Below are 14119 nucleotides of genomic sequence, written 5' to 3' on the forward strand. Positions count from 1 at the left end.
CTCAACACCTTCAGAAAAACTAACCTTCACAAATTATAACATTGGAAATATTGTAAAATCACGCTAGTCTGTTTCTGTTGTTAAAATTTTCTTTCACTTAGCTTCTCACGCACAACCCACCTAAGCCCAGTATCTTAAGTTTGCTCCACACCCCTGAGAACTATTGAGTTAATCCTTGATGCTACTGTCTTCCTCACACCATGTATGCTGTCCTCCATTTGTATGAGCTCATCTTAGGATTTTTCCTCTGTCTCAAGATTTAATCTAAAATTTTCTAGACTAGCAGTTCTGGCAAATATGTGTATTGTCTATTTTCCAAATTTTGGACTTATACCTGTACCTTCCCAAAAAATACATAAAATTTGTGGTTATAGATCATAGTTAAGCAATCAAACCAAATTAAACTAGACACTCTAAATGCTGGGGATGGTCTTGCTCTATACTAAATATCTGTTCATACCAAGAAAATAAAATAGAATAAGTGGAATGGATGCAATGTGGCCACTTGAATACTGCTGCTACCTACATGTTTTTCAATCAACAATGAGAACAATTCAATAATGTCTTAGGAAATCCAAAATAAGGTTAAATTTCTCTTGAATCTATCTACAGGAGTGCCTTTTCAAGTGATTTAAATGTTCTCATAGTCAGAACTCTTCTCTAAATTGGATAAGTTACCTACAATTGTTTATTTTCCAGATTCGTAGATAGTGATGGGAACCAAGACGATGACAAAACATGAAGACCTTTACAATACTATGTCTATTTCAGCCATCAGAACATACCACCACTGTGTTTAGCAGCCAGATATCAAAAAGCAACATCTGATAGTTTTCTGTACTGAACAGGCAGATTACAGATTTGGTTATTGAGCCAAAAATATTTGAACATAAATAGGTATTTTAAATTTGTACTTTTTACTCCTCCAATGCTCAGTCACTGGCAAAAATAAAAAAATAAATTAAATAGCTTTGGAGTCATATAGTCTTCATGAATTATGTAACCAAACTCAGTATAAGCTGTCTAGTTGAATGACTTAGGTGAGATAAATTAGGCAACCTACAAATAGATCCCTCTCCACTTAGCCAATTGACTCTATCTAATATATGAGAAGAAGGTAGTAATAATATTTTTATTTATAACTGAGAAAATGAATATTTAGCAGTCAATATTTTCATAACCTTTAAAACTTGGTTTCTAGAATGCAAGACCACTGGTCTTGTAGGACCTGGATACCTCTCTAGCATATCGCATGGGAGGATTCCTTAGAAAAGGCTACTGTGGGGGCGCCTGGGTGGCGCAGTCGGTTGAGCGTCCGACTTCAGCCAGGTCACGATCTCGCGGTCCGTGAGTTTGAGCCCTGCATCGGGCTCTGGGCTGATGGCTCGGAGCCTGGAGCCTGTTTCCGATTCTGTGTCTCCCTCTCTCTCTGCCCCTCCCCCGTTCATGCTCTGTCTCTCTCTGTCCCAAAAATAAATTAAAAAGAAAAAAAAAAAAAAAAAGAAAAGGCTACTGTGCAAATACATTTAAATGAATTAGTAAGGCTTTTATTATCATTAAAGACATACAAAAACTCAGAACATGAAGAATTAAAAATTGCCCTAGCCTGTTCAAAGAGCAGAGGGATGGGGCACCTGGGTGGCTCAGGAGGTTAAGAATCTGACTTTGGCTCAGGTCACGATCTCGTGGTCCATGAGTTCAAGCCCCGCGTCAGGCTTTGTGCTGACAGCTTGGAGCCTGGAGCCTGCTTTAGATTCTGTGTCTCCCTCTCTCTCTGCCTCTCTCTCACTTGCACTCTGTCTCTCGCTCTCAAAAATAAATGATAAAACATTTAAAATTTTTTCAAAGAGCAGTGGGAGATGGGGTGTAAGGAATAACTTTTAGGAAGTAGCTTAGATGAAAATGATCTATAGCCTAATGTGTCTCTCAATTAATATTCAAATGCTACCTTCAGACATCCATAAGCCTTGCCTGTATGACAAGGACCCAGTCCTGCTCTGTTCCTATGATTATAACTACCTAGTGGCCAGTTACTAAGATGCCTATTTTCTGACCACAGACACTGAGGCTCTCTATCCTGCTCAGGAAACTTTCTGTCTTGCTTTGGGCTGTTCTCCCGGGCACGATGAGACTCCCTTCTGAGATTTTAAGGTCCTTATAATTCTGTTACAGTTCTGACTACTCTCACAGTACCCCCCCCGCTTTCAGAGCAATAGCAGCCAGAAATCAGGCAAACATGTTTCTAAAAAAAAAAAAAAAAATACCCAGACTTTAGGAAGCAGTCCTTGAAAATTCAATGTATTTCAACGACAGCAAATGCTACAATCTGTTTATCTCTTGGTAGGAAAAGAATGGTATGGCTTGATAAATAGCCAGCACTTATATTTACATCAATTGTACCTTTCCAAATAATACTGCACTGTTGATGCCTAGGATAGGATTTATGCTAGAAATTCAATTTAGTGGCTGAAGTGAGGCAAGTATTTACAGTGTCTCACTGAAAGCCTCTTTCTCCAACCCTCCTCCATTGTCAGGTTTGTGGAAAGTACTAAAGATCGATGAGCCCAGGTATAAACCTGACTCATTCATTGATGGCCAATTGAAGACTATTCTGTGCACATTTAACTGGGATTGAGCTATTGAACGATACTTATTTATTTGTTCATTTATTCATTGCTTGCCTAATTAAAATTTACTAAATACCTGCTCATTATATGAGTCACTTCCAACAAATATTTAGAATAAAATGTAAAAAAAATTCTTGAAATTTGTTTGGACCATAAGACCTAATTTAATTCCTTGCCAAAACATTTTACTTACTATTTCATCAACACAGCCAGAAAGTTGAAACATCATCTGTGATCAAATAAATCACCTATGAAACTGGATTTTTGACTACAATTGCATGAAATAACCTCATTAAGCCTCTACTGGATTTTTATGCATTATACTATGAGAAGAACAGGCACCCTGAAGTCTACTGCACTAACATATTCCAATATGTTCATGTTAGTGTTACTTTGTAAAAGATAAAATAGGTCTCAATATGAAGATAAAGAGAGCGTGAGGGACTCCATTGCCAGTAGTATGATAGTTAACACCACTGTCTCTAAAAACAACTAAAAAGACAGGATAAATTATTAAAGTTTCTTGGAAAATGTTTGAAATGGATAACAGAAATGGTAAGAAATATTCAGAGGCCAAACATTAAGTGGAAATAAGAATTCAGAGAGATGACTAAATTGCTAAAGCCAGATTTTTCCCAGGAGCATGTCAAAACTGGTGGATTTGAGTTTCATTTGCATGGCTCCCTGGGGCACTGGGTACAGAAGATAAAGTCAGGGCCATCCCAAGTCAGGGAATCTCATAGAAGACTCCATCCATGAAGCTGGCTATCCAGCAGCTACAATCACAGAGAAAGAATAAACTTGGCATAGACCCACATCTTCTTCATCCCAAAGATAGCAAGAAATCATTGCCTGTTGAATTTCAATGCTGCATGTCAGGAGGAAAATTCTTCTTTAAAAGTTCTTAACTATAAGTCAGCCTTCATGAGTTCCACAGCCCAAATTCATACTACCTGAATGGTCTGAAAAACTTCAGCAGAAAATTTAATGTAAAGTGCCTGGAAGTTGGCAGTTGTAAGTTAGGATACTGGCTGTTCCAAAAAGTGCCTAGAAAAATGCAAAGAACACACTGATATAAAGTACCAAGAAAATTGAGTTCATAGTCAAAGAAACAGCACATAGAAACAGCACATGCAAAGAAAAAGCACATAGAAAAATCAGACCCAAACAGATCAGATGTTGGAATTATCAAACACATAAAAAGCATAGCTAACTTTATCATATAGAGAGAAATATGAGATAAAAATAAAAGTAAAAAGCAAAAATTATTTTTAAATGACCAAGAATATTTGAAAAAACAAAACAGAACTTGTATCTATTTCTAAAAACGTTAATGATAAATAAATGTAGGAGGATTGACGGATGCCTGGGTGGCTCGGTCAGTTGAGCAACCAACTCTTGATATCAAGTCTGGTCATGATCTCAAGGTTCAAGATCAAGCCTTGTGTCAAGCTCTATGCTCTCAGCTCAGAGCCTACTTTGGATTCTCTCTCTCTCCTCTCTTTCTCTGCCCCTCCCCCACTTGCATGCACACACACACACTCTCTGTAAGATAATAAATAAACTTTTTTTTAATATAGGAGGAGGAATTTAAGAAACAAATGAAAATAGGGGAAGGGGAGGAAAAAAAAATAAGATAAAAAACAGAGAGGGAGGCAAACCCTAAGAGACTCTTAAATGTAGAGAACAAACTGACGGTTCCTGGAGGGGAGGTGGGTGGGGGAATGGGCTAAATGGGTGATGGGCATTAAGGAGGACACCTGCTGGATGAACACTGGGTGTTATATGTAAGTGATGAATCATTAAATTCTACTCCTGAACCAATACTACACTATTTGTTAATTAACTTAAATTTAAGTTTAAAAAAGCAGGAGGAATGGTATGATTAAAACACCATTGATTAGAAAACATAGTAAAAATAATTGATTCAGTGGAATCACCAATGAATAGTAGAACCACTGCATAAAAGTTTGATAAAACACAGAACATTCACATAATTTAAAAGTTTCTCTCCGCTGATTGCTTATTCATTGCAGAGGGAAAAATGAAAACTTTACAGTGGAAAAACCTGGCTGACACCCCAGGTGACCGAAATTAATACTGTCAATAATGAGAAAAATTGACATTCTGATATCAGGCACTGAAAAAGGAGGAGTGTAACTTATATGGCATTCCTATTCAAAATGTGACTGGACTCAAATTGAGGGACATTCCACAAAACAAGTGACCTGGGTACTCTTCAAAAATGTCTTTATCGTTAAAGACACAGGACAACTGATGAAATGTTATAGATTAAAGGAAACTAAAGGGACATAACAACTAACTGTGATATGTGACCCAAATTGGATATGAAATCAAGGAGAGTGTTGCTATAAAAGGCATTATTGGGATAATTGTTAAAATCTGAATGTATCTGTAAATAATAGTAGTAGATCAATATAAAATTTCATGACCGTGATAATTATATACACCGAAGTCTTTAGGTATAAAAGGCCATTATATATGTAACCTACTCTCAAATGACTCCAAGTAGATATACGCTGCAGAAGAAAATAAAGTGAGGAATGCCACAGCAGCTAATTATTCTTTGAATCTATAGCAGTTAATACACCATGCTAGTGGTCAGACTAGAAAAATAAACCAAAGGTACAGCATACATAGCCCCCCAAAAGACCCTCAAATATATGTAATACAGATGTGTGACAAATATGACATTAGCAGGAAGTGTGGAAAGGATGCCTTTTCATTAATTGGCTCTGAAATCACTGGCGTCCACATGGGGGAAGGATAAGTGGACCCTTACCTTATGAAAAGTCAATTCCAGGGAATTAAATACTTATGAATAGGGGGAAAAACCCCAAACTACAAGCTTTTATAAAAGTAACAGAAGAACGCCTATTTGACCTTTGGGGTGGGGAAGGATTTCTTACACAAGGCCAAAAGTTCAAACTCTAAATGAAAAGAGGGGTACATTTAAGTATATTACAGTTATGATCTTCTGTTTGTCAAAAGACTCTGTTAGAAGTGAACAGGCCAAGTCATGAAAAAATGAAGGTTAATTCAATAATTTAAAGAAATACTAAAGACAAAAACTTCAGTAGAAGATGGTTTGAAGACTTGGATAGACATTTCTCCAAAGAGCCTAATACGTTACCAAGACACTCAACTTGATTAGTGATTAAAGAATACAAAATAAAACATAATAAAATACTTACAGACGGATAAAAATTTATGTCTATATAACCAAGAGCTGCAAGGGTGTGGAGCAATGAGAACTCTAACACACTGCTATTGGTTGTTAATCTCACTCCAGAAAATAAGTTGGCATTTATCTGCTGAGGTACATATCGATGACCCTCCAATTCCACTAAGTCTAAGAAACATGGACAAGAATAGTATATCACTGTTCAAAACAACAAAAACTAGAAACATGAATACCCATCAACAGTAGAATGGATAAGTAAGTTATGGTATATTCATATAATAAATACAATACTGCACATACTGCCTTCAAGATTACTAGTAATTTTCCATTTGTCAGATTAGGTGGTAGATACACTGTTTTCATTATATTTGTTATACTATGCACATATTTTTAAATACTCTTCTATCTACTTAATAATAAAAGAGAAAGAGAAAGAAGTACTTGTATGTCTTACAAACAATCTAAGTTAGAAGCAGGTTATGCTTCCTATATTGAGATTTGTGACCAGAACACCTATGCTCTTTCACAGTGTTACATTTATGCATTTTTCTTCTTAATCTTTACATAGCAGATCCTTAAAACCAACAAAAAAAGCTTAAATTTAATCTGTTACACATACTAATATAAGTTTAGAATTTTATTTGAACTATGAGAACAGGAAGATAAGATGCGTGACCTTGAATAAGCCACTTAACATTTGGCACTTATCTAGAAAGTCTGATTGGATCTGGGGATAAATGAGCCTAGGTAAATGTAAAATACCATGTTCTTTGGGGCCATTAGTTATAAAGATACATTTTATATCTTCAAGTGTGTAGTATATTTCATGTGAGCCTCTTGGCATTCCAATAAGAATTTCAACTCAACGCTGAATTTTGTAAGAGTGTTCTCTCCTAGAATACTTTTATTCTTTCTTATTTTGTATCTTGTTTGTGTGATTGTCACTTAGGATCATTTCTCCTCTTTAAGATTATGATCACTCTCAATCATCCTCTTTATAGACAATTTCTACAGCCAAGATTGCCAAACTCATATTCTTTCATCCTTTCAAAAAGTTCTGAAGTTCCAGATTTTCCAATATCACACCCAAGTAATGGGGAAACAGCTGGTGTTCACCCATTGGCTCTCCTAAAGTGAATATATCAAAGTCTTCATTCATAGCCTCTGGTACAGTATTCAAAACATTTTTCTGAATGTTTTTAAGGCAGTAAAAATCTAACTTATATTTTCATTTCAGACTTGACATTTCTAGTATCTTCAATACATAACAATTTCAGCAAAGGCTTGACAGAGACCCTCATGAGAACACTGAAGATAAGACTGAAGTCGATCCAAAGATAATTGTTGCTTGTTAATTAATATGGTACCTTACATATCTTTTTCCACTTGAAGGTTATGACCATTCTGAGGACAGTGACCATATTTATACATCAGTGTATCTTTAAATCACAGACACTCAGTAAATTTTGTAGAATGAATAAATGAATATTCAACTGTAAAATCTTTATGTTAGATACATTGTTTTTGCTGCCCAGCACCCATTTCTCCTGTAATGGCATTCTAGCCATCATAGGAAACCACCCCTTACATATTTTGAGCATGTGGTTTGGGCTTAAGCTATCTCAAAACCGCCAGCTCCTGATATAGGCGTGTGAAATGGCCTTGTCACTTAGCCGTGTTCCATCCCTCTGGCTATAATAACTTCTTCAGAAATGGCACAAGACACAGGCCCAGCCAATGAAGCTCAAATCCAGAATGGATGGAACTGTTGGGGAGGAGAAGCACTCTTTACATGGATAATGCTAACTCTAAGGATACCATCACTCTAGAGCCACCAGAGACCACCAAATGGAGAGGGCCTGCCTGAGAATGCTGCCAGCACAGAATAAAGAAGAGCTAAAATAGGAGAGTCACAGCCAAAGTCTTGCTGCCATTTGGTGAACCTTAGATCTAGGAATGAGTGATGCTGATCTACACTTGAACCCTTCAGTGATATGAACTAATATATTCATTTTTAAAGCTAGTTTGAATTGTTTCTGACCTTTGCAATGAAAGTGAACTGATACTGTTAAACTTTTAGCTAGTGGCTTAGATAAAGAAATAAAAAACTTTTTAAAGGTGTAAAATTTTTAACTTATACTGATTTACATAACTGCTAATTAAGAGTTCCATAAACCCCTGACATGTGGGACTATAGTTAAATAGCCTGGGCTCCCTGAGCCTATAACCAGAAGTCAAAGACTAAACAAAAGGCCTACTGTTAGGGGAGAAGAACAGGGATGGGGCAAATAGGGAGAAGAGCTTAGAAGTAGTGTCTGCAGGAAAACAAAGTTGGGGCAAGGGTGGGAGGTGGGTATGGAACAAGTCTGGTGGGAATAGATGAGAACATTAGTCTAAGCCAGAGACAATGGAAAGTAAGAAGAGTACTCAATTCTTTTTAAAGAAGAACTCGGCAGGTAGCTAGTGTAATATGGCCCTTGGCTCCTTTTCCAGATTCATCTCCCACCACTGCTCCTCCCTAGTTCCCTAATTCAAGCCATTTTCAACCATTAGCAATTGCCTAGATAGGCTATGTGGATTGTATCCTCAGGGCCTTTGCATATATCCATCTCTATATGCCCTTCTCTTTCTTCAACCAGTCTTCAAGACTCGACCTCAGTCTCACTCTGAGAAGCCTTGAGAGGCCCCCTCTGTACCTTGTGATCCATCTCCATGGGAAGGCCTGGACCTCTCCATGGCACTCCCTTGTCTTCCTATCTGTCACTTGTCTATAATACAAGCTGTCTTAGTAAAAGGACTTTACCTAATTCACTTTAATATCTCCAGTGTCCAGGGGTGCCTGGGTGTCTCAGTCAGTTAAGCAACCATCTCTTGGTTTTGCCTCAGCTCATGATCCCACAGTTCGTGGATGTGAGCCCCATGTCAGCCTCTGTGTCGACAGTGCAGAGCCTGCTTGGAATTCTCTTTATCTTCCTCTCTATCTGCCCTTCTTCCCCTCTTTCAAAAATAAATTAATAAGTAAACATTAAAAAATCTCCAATGCCCAGCACAATGTCTGATACATAATATACACTTCTAAAACATGAATTGATAAAATTAATTGAATTGAATGAAGAAAGATTAAATATAACCAGCAGCAAAATAGTCCTATAGATTTCCTATAGTACTTTCATCAACCCAGCTAAAAGACTAAAACAAAACATCATCACAATAAAAGATCCAAGAAATATACTGAGCATTTACTATGGCCATAGCACTGGGAAAGAAATTTCTCTACCTTCTCATCCAACCCACTATCCACCTCCAAATGTAAAGCAGATCCTCCTCCAATTCCACCACTACAGTCCACCCCACACAGTCTTCTCTCTGCCAGAACAAGGCATTCTCTGAGAGCCATATTCATCTTACAAATTCATCTTACAAATGCAGCAGGTGCTCAGCAATCAGAATGCTTTCTCTTTCTGTCGGCCCCATCACTTGTCTCCACTGTATTATAAACAACCACAGAATAATGACCAAATATCTGTGTAAAAATGTCTTTTCATTGTAAAGCATTGTAGCTGAGTTTTTACTGAGTAATTTTGGTTTTTGACTTCACATGAGAAAATGACAATTCCTTCAAGTTCTTTAAGTTTTTCCTAAATTAAAAAGCAAATTTTATTTTAGACTGAATAGTGCTTAGTATGGATTTTTTTAAATCTTAGAGGGGAACCAAGGAGCTTATTTCAAACATTTAAAGTGCTAATATGTAGTAGAGGAATTAAAGTTGGCATGGTTTCAGAGAATAAAACTGCAATAAATGGGTAGAAATCAGCAGAAGACAGATTTTAGCATAAAGTAAGGCAGAACGGTCTGTCCTGCAATTAAAGCGATCCAACAATTGAGGGACTGAGTTACAAAACAGAGAATTTAGTGAGAGTCATAAAAAAATACTCCCATTAATTTTATGTCTTGCAAGTATTATTTCATTAATGTTCATGGCATTTTGAAAGATGTAACAAAGTCTTAGGTCTCTGTTTTGTAGATGAAGAAATCAGCAGGCTTAAATGATTTGCCCAAGGTCACATATTGACCAATACAAGTTTGATGTTCCTTTTCTTATACAACATGTATTCATTGGTCTTCAGAAATAATAAGCTTCCTGCAATTAAAGGTGGTGTTACTTATTGCTATTTAATTCTTGATCCTCTAAACAAAACTTGGATTTTTAAATTTAAAAGTTCACCTTCTTGAAACATTTTAGTAAATAAGGCTTTTATAGTTCTGCAAATTCTTAGGCATGGCACTTTAATTAGTTTTCACCAGTTTTGAATAAAAAAAGCTAGATGCTAATGATTAGCCTACAAATTGCTAGATCATCTGTAATAAATGTTAAAACCATTAAATGTCAACATGTCGTTACAAATCCAGTGGCAGTTGGGGAAATAAATGTCAAATTTTTCATTATTTTTCTTCAGAGTTTCAATAGTAACTGCCAGTAGTGGCCACAGGTAAAAGTCCAATCTTTTTGTTAAGAAACAAGTGCTTGCATTGAAGCACAAACCAAAATGAGATATAAATTTCTCTCAACTTCCTAAAGTTTACAGGAACTCTTTCTTCCATAGATAAGTCATAATTTCAAATTAAATTAGCATTTCAAGATGAGGGGGTGGGTGGGGAGTAAGACCCACAAAGGGAAAAAATGGGAGAAAATAAATAGACAATCTAAAGAATAAAATTAGGGGTGCCTGGCTGACTCAGTTGGTGGATCATGAAACTCTTGATATCAGGGTTGTAAGTTTGAGGCCCACTTTGGGTGTAGAGATTACTTTAAAAAAATATTTTTTTTAATTTAAAAATTAAAAAATAAAGAATAAAATTAGAAACAACCCATAAACAATAAATAACACTTTATTCATTAGTAACAAAAGAAATAAAAAATGAAATTATAATGAAATGTGATTACTTTTACTTATCAAACTAAAAAATTTTTAAGTGTTTTAATGTTTATTTATTTTTGAGAGAGAGAGAGAGAGAGAGAGAGAAAACAGAGTTTGAGTGAGAGAGGAGCAGAGAGTGAGGGAGACACAGAATCCAAAGCAGGCTCCAGGCTCCAAGCTGTTGGCACAGTGCCCAAGGTGAGGCTTGAACTCACAAGCCATGAGATCATGACCTGAGCCAAAATTGGATACTTAACCAACTGAGGCACCAAGGAGCACCTAAAACTGAAAAAAAAAAAACTTTAAATATGAAAACATTCAGTGCTGGTAATGATGCAATGATAGTAGTACTCTATGATAGGCAGCCTCAAAGATGGCTGCCATGATTCCCACCTCCTTGTTGTACTCTTGCGCTTCCCTCAAGTGTGGGCTTTGATAACTTGCTTTTTACAAATAGAGTGCAGCAAGGGGCACTTGGGTGGCTCAGTTGGTTAAGCAAACTTCAGCTCAGGTCATGATCTCACAGTTTTGTGGGTTCGGGCCTTTCATCGGGCTCTGTGCTGACAGCTCAGAGCCTGGAGTCTGCTCCAGGTTCTGTGTCTCCCTCTCTCTCTGCCTCTCCCCTGCTTGCACTGTCTCTCTAAAAAATAAGTAAACATTAAAAAAATTTTAAAAAAATAGAGTACAGCAAAGTTAACATTTCCAAAGTTAATTTACAGAAAAACTGTGCCTTCCATCCATATTGCTTGCTTTCTCTCACTCTCTCCCCTGCTCACTCTGAGAGAAGTCAGCTGCCATGTTGTGAGTTGCTCTAAGGAGAGGCCAAGGTGGCAAGGAACTGATACATCTGGCCACGAGCCAGCAAGAATCTGAAGTCAGCCTGCAGCCACCTGAGTGAACTTGAAAGCAAACACACCCTCCTTTGAGCCTTGAGATATAAGCAGCAGGGATCAATGCCTTGACTACAACCCTACGAAAGACCCTAGCCTAGTGAAACCGTGATAAGCCATGGTGGGATATCTGACCCTCCCAAACTGGGTGATAATGAAAGCTTGTTTTTAGCTGCTAAATATTGAGGTAAATTTTTTTTACAACAATAGATAACTAATACATCCTCTCATATGCTTTAAGATTCTGGAAAATTTATATGACATTATGCATCAAGAGCCTTGTAGAAATTTTATTCATTTTTACCCAATAATTCCACATCTAGTATTCTTTATAAAGAAATTAATTGGAGGGGCACCTAGGTGGCTCAGTTGGTGAAACATCAGACTCTTGTTAGATTCTGTTAGGCTGCTCCGTGCCGAGGGTGAGGAGCCTGCTTGGGATTCTGTCTCTCCCTCTCCCTCTCCCTCTGCCCCTCCCCAGCTCCCAGTCTTTCTCTCTTTCTCTCTCTCTCAAAAAAAAAAAAAAAAAAAAAAAAAGGAGCAAAAGAGAATATATACTCTATTGCACATTTCAGCACAGAATTTATCAGTGATTACAAATATATGTATATAAATACTATATATACATACACACATATATCTATAAAACAGTGTTCTCTAGATTGCAAATGGTTTTTATTTTCTTATTTTTTTTAATTTTCTTAATAAACTTTTTTTCTATATTTTCTAAAATAACCACATAAAACATTCAAAGTAAAAGAAAAAAGACTTTCAAGATATGCATGTACATATTAAAAACTATAATGGTAAACACTATATTCAATAGGGATTGAAGCAGTTAAGGAGAAAGTCTCTGATTTTTCTTAAAGTTTTCAGAGCTGAGCATTTTCTTCATGTAGTCATGAAAAATGAACATTATATTGACTTTCACATATGTCACATAAAATTGATAAGGACAGAGTAATGGAAGAAAAGGTATAATCAATCTTTAGGTGCAACAGTTTGCTTTTCTGCTAAGTATCTCTTCCGAAAGCAATTACCAAGGAAGAAGTGAAACCTGAACCAAAAGGAAAACAAACAAGTCAACATCCGCCTTCAAACACCTTCGTAAGTTAAAGTTAGACTGGCCAAGTAATTGTCTCTAACTTGGAAAAAAGAATGCATTGTGGGAGCAATGTGTTTGGTAGTTTGGGGAAGGTCCACACTGAAAGCAAAAAATCCTTACTCACTAATTTCAGTCTGCCAGTAATGTGAACGACCTATTGACCAAACTATACAATGAAAAGACAGACTATTCTGCAGATTTATAAAGCTATTGAAATACATAAAGAGTTATAGAACCACCTCCCAATTTGGCATCACCCACTGGTAAGTACTACAGTCTGAATGTTTGTTTTCCCCAAAATTCAGATATTGAAATTCTTTTTTCTTGTAAGGTTTTTTATTTATTTTGAGAGAGAGAGAGAGACAGAGTATGAGTTGGGGAGGGAAAGAGAGAGAGAGGAAGACACAGAATCCAAAGCAGGCTCCAGGCTCTGAGCTGTCAGCACAGAGCGTGACATGGGGCTGGAACCCATGAATCGTGAGACCATGACCTAAACTGCAAGATCATGACCTGAGTTGAAGTCAGATGCTTAACTGACTGAGCCACTCAGGAGACCCCTTCATATGTTGAAATTCTAACCTCCAAAGGTGATATCATTAGGAGGTGGGGCCTTTGGGACATGATTAGGTCATGAGGGTGGAACCCTCCCAGAACAGGATTAGCATTTATAAAAAAGGTTTAAAGGAATTCATTAGCCATGGATGTATTCATGAAAGGACTTTCAAAGGCCAAGGAGGGAGTCGTGGCTGCTGCTGAAAAAACCAAACAGGGTGTGGCAGAAGCTGCAGGAAAAACAAAAGAGGGTGTTCTCTATGTAGGCTCCAAAACCAAGGAAGGAGGGGTTCATGATGTGACAACAGTGGCTGAGAAGACCAAAGAGCAAGTGACAAATGTTGGTGAGGTGGTGATGACCGGTGATGACAGCAGTCACACAAAAGACAGTGGAGGGAGCAGGGAGCATCACAGCTGCCACTGGCTTTGGCAAAAAGGATCAGTTGGGCAAGAATGAAGAAAGCCCACAGGAAGGAATTCTGGAAGATACGCCTGTTGATCCTGACAATGAGGCATATGAAATGCCTTCTGAGGAAGGTATCAAAACTATGAACCCGAAGCATAAGAAATACTTTTACTCGCAGTTTCTTGATACCTACTGAGAGATGTTCCATCCTGTGCAAGTACTCATTTCCAACGTGCCCAGTCATGACATTTTCTCAAAGTTTTTACAGTGTATTTTAAACTCTTCCATCAGCAACGATTGAAATTATCTGTACCTGCCCTTACTCAGCATTTCAGTGCTTCCCTCTCACTGAACTGAATATATGGTAGCAGGGTCTCTATGTGGATATTGTGGCTTCAAATCTAAAAGTTAAACT

General features: G+C 37.2%; 1 pseudogene; it reads left to right on the plus strand.

The window, feature by feature from the left end:
- The first annotated feature begins 13428 nt into the window (after nucleotides 1–13428).
- Nucleotides 13429–13883, plus strand: LOC122466908 (annotated as a pseudogene).
- Nucleotides 13884–14119: the final 236 nt, after the last annotated feature.

This window comes from Prionailurus bengalensis, chromosome A3, assembly GCF_016509475.1.
Source record: "Prionailurus bengalensis isolate Pbe53 chromosome A3, Fcat_Pben_1.1_paternal_pri, whole genome shotgun sequence".
NCBI classification, from domain to species: Eukaryota; Metazoa; Chordata; class Mammalia; order Carnivora; family Felidae; genus Prionailurus; species Prionailurus bengalensis.